Below are 6,000 nucleotides of genomic sequence, written 5' to 3' on the forward strand. Positions count from 1 at the left end.
GGAAGAGGAGAAGCTTGTCAGCAAGGCCTGTAGTTGAAGGGGGCAGGGAGATCTGGCTGCCAGTGGGCACTGAGCACCTATTTTTTAATTGTTGGTTCTGCAGCCCCATAGCGTCGCTGACTTGGCTCCTTTCGCACTCTAGAGAGAGGAGCAGAACCAGGGCTATGGCTGATCTATGGGGCACCAGGTGAGTGGCAGAGGCTTCAGGTGCTGAGAGTTTGCCTGACCCCTCAGGGACACAGTGTGAGGGGGTGTCCCAGGGATCTCTATGAAAGGAGCAGAACAGGATTTACTTGGGGTGGGGAGAGAATTGAGAGTGTCTCAGGGGGTTGTACAGAGGTATTGCCCTGGTGAGAGACTGGCTAAATCACAGGCCTCGCTGTGAGCAGGATTTGAACCTGCACAGGGGAACCCTATTGGATTTCGAGTCCAACGCCTTAACCACTCGGCCATCACAGCTGTGAGCACTAAACTACCCCACTGCCAGAGAAACTGGCAAAGAATCACAATGCCCAGGCATGAAATCATCTAACTACAGAATTCCCACCGCAAACCTGGCTCCCAAAGCACAGGGGGGATTGCGGGTTTGTTCTCTTTGCTTAGCCATGTGCAGTTGCACAGAGAGCGTGTTTAACAGTCTCCCCTCCCACAGAGCGGGAAGGGGAAATGATTCTCAACTTGAAGCCTGACATAGGGTGACCAGACGTCCCGATTTTATCAGGACTGTCCCGATATTTGCTTGTTTGTCCTGCGTCCCGACCGATGTTTGGTTGGGACACTGGACAAACAAACAGTTTTGCCCTCTGCTCCGGCACACAGGCAGAGCCCGGAGGGACACTCGCCCCCCCCGACTCTGCCCCCTCCTTCCCCCATTGGATCCCTCCCCAAATCCCCACCCTGGCCCTGCCCCCAGCCCCACCCCCTCACTGCCCCATTGGATCCCTCCCCAAATCCCTGCCTGGCCCTGCCTCTTCCCCAAGCATGCGGCATCCTCCTCCCTCCCAGGTGTGCACACGGGCCATGGCCATGGCCGGGAGCGCAGCATGGAGGCTGCTCCAGCCCTGGAGCCTGCGGGGCAGTGCAGTGGGGCTGGGGGCAGTGCGGAGCGGGCAGGACCCATGTGGGCGGGGGGCGGAGACACACGTGGGGCAGACACACTCCTGCCGGGAGGGCCTGGGCCCGGCTGCCTGGTTTGCCCCTTGCCCGGGAGCTGCAGGAGGGACCTGGAGCACGGTTCGGCTGCAGAGCACGGAGCACAGGCTGGGCCCAGGAGTGAGGGGATGGGGGAGCTGGGGGTGTATCGGGGGTCGGAGCCGAGAGTTGGGTGGAGACAGGGCTGTGCCACTGCCGCCGGGGGGGGGGGCGGAGCCTCTGGCTTTTTTTTTTGGCTCTGCCGCCGGCTTTTTTTTTTCTCCGCCCCCTCACATGGCAAAGTTAAGGTCTGTCGCACTCGATCTGAGCACTACACCCCATCTGAGCTCAAAGAGCTGAGCACGCAAGAGCGGCGGCCCGGGCGGGCAGGGGGAGGGGCCCGAGCGGAGGGGCGGAGCCGCGGGAGCGGGTATGCAGATCTGTGTGCGAGCAGAGCATTGTGGGAGCGGACGCAGGCTGCCAGGCAGGGCCCAACTTTGGCTCCGGGAGCTCGGCGTGGGGAAGGGACGGTCTCCGGGGGCCGCGTCGGGGCAGCTGTTGGCAGTGGGGGCCGGTGTGGGCGAGGCCGGCGGTGGGGGGCGCGGCGGTCCGCCCCGTGTGTTATAAGTGCGGGGCGAGCGAGGGCGGGCGGCGGCCGGGCAGCAGGAACTCATACTTACCTGGCAGGGGAGATACCATGATCACGAAGGTGGTTTTCCCAGGGTGATGCTCATCCATTGCACTGCGGGTGTGCTGACCCCTGCGATTTCCCCAAATGCGGGAAACTCGACTGCATAATTTGTGGTAGTGGAGGACTGCGTTCGCGTTCTCCCCTGGGGATTGGTTTGAACAACAGAAAACCAACAGTGGGCTGTTTAGGCTTAGTGCACTGCAAAGCAGATTTTCAGGAAAGCAGTTATTAGTCTGGGCCTTTGGGAGTGCTCTTTTCCACAGGCCCTGTACTTCTAGATATCTTTGTCACACGTTCCTCTTTGTAAGCAAAGCTCAGCTCTGAAACTTTACTTGGGTCTTATAAGGCTCTTTCTGTGTTCTTGGTTTTCCCTGGTCTTTTGCAGCTGATCTGCTCTCTAGTCTGCTTTTGGGGGGCTTGGAACGGTGCCTTCCTTGGCTCTAAGGGGAGCTGCCTGCCTGCTCTGCTTCTTTCCCTGCTTGTAGCTTCTTGCCTGGCCCTTCTTCTCGGGCTCTTCCTTCTTTGACGGGAGGACGGCCTGTCCAAAACGCCTGTCCCACCTGGTCCCCTCGTCCAACAGGCAGCCTCGTCCCCTGCCCTGGGGCCGCTTTGGCTTTCGCTGTCTTTTCCTGTCTCTTGGTGGCCACCCTGTCTGTGCTACGGAGACTAAGCTGTCACAACCCCGTGCTGGAGGAGGGCTTTCCGTCGCTTGAGGCCCACCCACCGCCTCCCCGAATGCCCTTTAGCTATGCTCTCGGGTTAGGGCGGCGTGGCCGAGTCGCCCAGGAGCGGGTTTTCCCTTTTGCACACCTCTGACGGACGGAGCTGTTTTGACTTAACTGTTCAGCACGCACCGACCCTCGGGCCTGCGCTGCACGGGGAACGTAAATCGGCGTGGCTACATCAGTCCGCCCCTTGGTCGGAAGAATTCTTCCGTCGACCTAGCTCCCGCCTTTCGGGGAGGTGGATGGCCGGCACCAACGAGGAAAACCCTCTCCAGGACCCTTCTCCGGGAACAGTGCCCTTCCGTTTGGGGAGATTATGCTGCTTTAAAAAAGAGAAATTGTTTAACTGCCTTTCTCTGAGGCCAGGTTGACTTTGTATTGCTTCCCTCGTGGCTCCTTATAGCAGTTGCGTTCTGAAATCTTTAGGCTTTGACTTCATTTATGATGAAATCTTGCTGTAACTTTATTCTAATTTTCAATGAGTAACTAGACCTGAGCTGTTTGGTGTGTTAGGGGAGGATTGTTTAAAAAGCTGGGATTCCACTTTCGGCTGCCTTTCCATTACATTTCCTCTGAAAGCCCACCGAAAGCCTCCACTTCCCACATAACTCTCTCAAACCTGCAGTCATCAGGCATACAGAAGATGCTTACAGTTTCACTCCATACGAGTCCAGTTCCTTGCTGTTTCCTGTCTAACCACTGCACACATATGGTATCCCCTCCCTACCCGGAGCTGCTTCCTGGCTTTTGCGCTCAGGACAGGAAAACGAGAATGGAGAGGTAAGCTGTGCAGGGAACTCTTCCTCAGCTCGCACTCCACCCCCCAAGGGCCTTTCGAGGTCTTCTACGGATTTCAGGTTTCATTTGATTTCCAAGGTTTATGGGCTCATTAATTAGCCATCTCTCCTAATGCAGGGATCCTACGGGTCAGACCAAAGATCGATGGCCCAAAAGAGCTAAGAAACAGAAATAAAGGTGAGCGCTAGGCATTACATTCAGATGAGCATCCAGAATCTGACTGTGCCCTGGCATGTTCAACGCTGCCGAAAAGAAGGAGCTCGTCGGGTCCCTCTGCTAGCACCCAAATCTGGTGGCTAGTCGGTCTGCTGGGAAATAAGGAAAAGGAAATGAATAAAGGAGTCAGGCAATAACAAGGAAATGAAGAGGTTTGTCCAACGGGTTCTGTCTGATTTACCGTCTTCCCAGCTACCCGTCAAAGTTAAAGACCTAGCCCAGTATCCTGTCTGCTGACAGCGGCCAATGCCAGGTGCCCCAGAGGGAATGAACAGAACAGGGAATCATCAAGTGCTCCATCCCCTGTCGCCCATGCCCAGCTTCTGGCAAACAGGGATACCTAGCTAGGGATACCGTTGGCGAAGCGCCATAGATGGACCGATCCTCCATGAATTTATCTAGTGCTTTTTTGAACCCTGTTACAGTCTTGGCCTTCACGACATCCTCTGGCAAAGAGTTCCACAGGTTGACTGTGTGGTGCGTGAAGCAAGACTTCCTGTTGTTTGTTTTAAAGCTGCTGCCTATTAATTTCATTTGGTGACCCCTAGTTCGTGTGTTATGAGAAGGAGTAAATAACTCTTCCTTATTTACTTGCTCCACGCCGGTCATGGTTTTATAGACCTCCCTCGTATCCCCCTTTAGTCGTCTCTTTTCCAAGATGAAAAGTCCCAATCTTATCAATCTCTTCTTAGATGGAAGCTGGTCCATATCCCCTCATCATCTTTGTTGTCCGTTTCTGAATCTTTCCCATTCCCATATATCTTTTTTGAGATTGGGGCGACCGCATCAGCATGCAGTATTCAAGATGTGGGCGTACCATGGATTGATATTGAGGCGATATGATAGTTTCTGTCTTATTACCTGTCCCTTTCTTAATGATTCCCAACGCTCCGCTGCACATTGAGTGGATGTTTTCAGAGAACTATCCACAACGACTCCCAGATCTCTTTCTCGAGTGGTAGCAGCTAATTTAGACCCCATCGTTTTATAGGGATAGTTGGGATTATGTTTTCCAATGTGCATTACTTTGCACTTATGAGCATCGACGTTCATCTGCCATTCGGTTGTCCCGTCACCCAGTTTTGTGAGATCTCTTTGTGGCTCTTGGCAGTCTGCCTGGGACTTAACTATTTTGAGCAATTTCGTATCACCTGCAAATTTTGCCACCTCACTGTTTAGCCCTTTCCGCAGATCATTTATGAATAAGTTGAACAGTACTGCTCCCAGTACAGACACCTGGGGATAAGAGAGGGCAGATCCTCTTCTGACACTGGCAGACCAGGTGCCCCTAGGGCTTACTGAAAAGTGACAAATGCATGGCTGGAAACTAGTCTTGCTCACCTGTTTGTTAGTGTTGTTAAAACAGGCATTAGCTTTATAAAATGTGTTTAGAGTTTATGACAAGCTCGTGAGTTGCTGCATGCATTATTCTCACCTATAATAGACGTAGCCCATGTTGTAAGGTGATATATAAGCATTGGCACTAAAGCTGTAAACCCCCTTGCCGCCGCCCCGCCACCAGTCAGGAGAGAAGCATTACCAAGTGTGAAATGCTAGTTTACCAGAAGAGGCGTCATCTCCTTTCCAACAAGAGAAGGCCCTGACTGAGACATCAGAGAAGCCACAGTGGATCATCCAAAAGACTTCGTTGATGGCTCCCCCTCACACACCTACGAGGAGGCAGAGCCCTGCACAAACACTTGCCCCCATCAGCTTGAGCTCTGGGGGAATGGAATAAAAATCCCTGTCAGGAAGAAACCGTTGTTCCCACCCGATGTTGCTTGGACTTCAGGGAGACGGCACACTTTCTAAGCATCAGCAAGGGATCCCAGCTGTTTGGCTAGGGTTAGCCCTAAAGAACATACAAAGCTTGCGTGTTACAGCAGCTTTTACTACACCTGGATGGCAAGATAGAGTCAGAATGCCCAAGGAGTCTGTTTGTTGGTCTCTTGCAGGTGCTACTGATGTCCTTTCTGCTGTCCCTGGTGTGGAAAGACAGAGGCGGTTTTGAATCTCTTCAAATTGTTGTTAGTGCTGCAGTTGCTTACCCTAAGCTTATGCCGTTAGATCTCTTTCACGGTGTATTTTGGTCCTGAGAGGTAAAAGGTGTGTTGTTATGGAGTGAGATAGCAAACGTCAGTTGCAGAGGTGGTGCATGTGCCCCCTCTGGTCCCAGAGTCCAGAATTTCCATAAACCCACCCACTGTCCTGTGACTAACAATCTCGCTCTGCTAACTCTTCCAGCAAAACAGGCCAAAGAAAGTGTATGCGAGCGCTGTACCACAGCCCCGTTGCTCTTTTCGGTTCCTTCCCACAGAACTTTCGCTCCATACCAGTCCAGTTCCTTGCTGTTGCTTGTCTAACCACTGCATGCATGTGCTATACCGTACCCTGAGCTGATTCCCGGCTTTTGTGCTCAATACAGCCTTGCCCCTCCGT

The 6,000-nt window shown here is 53.5% G+C and overlaps 2 non-coding genes across 2 annotated transcripts; one reads left to right on the forward strand and one right to left on the reverse strand.

Moving 5' to 3' along the window:
* Nucleotides 1–377: 377 nt before the first annotated feature.
* Nucleotides 378–459, reverse strand: TRNAS-CGA. The gene has a single exon. It is a non-coding gene; the product is annotated as a tRNA-Ser (tRNA).
* A 1,344-nt stretch (nt 460–1,803) lies between these two features.
* Nucleotides 1,804–1,967, forward strand: LOC123358147. The gene has a single exon (XR_006575644.1). It is a non-coding gene; the product is annotated as a U1 spliceosomal RNA (small nuclear RNA).
* The last annotated feature ends 4,033 nt before the right edge of the window (nt 1,968–6,000 follow it).

The sequence above is a fragment of the Mauremys mutica genome, unplaced genomic scaffold (genome assembly GCF_020497125.1).
Source record: "Mauremys mutica isolate MM-2020 ecotype Southern unplaced genomic scaffold, ASM2049712v1 001511F_np12_obj, whole genome shotgun sequence".
NCBI lineage: Eukaryota > Metazoa > Chordata > Testudines > Geoemydidae > Mauremys > Mauremys mutica.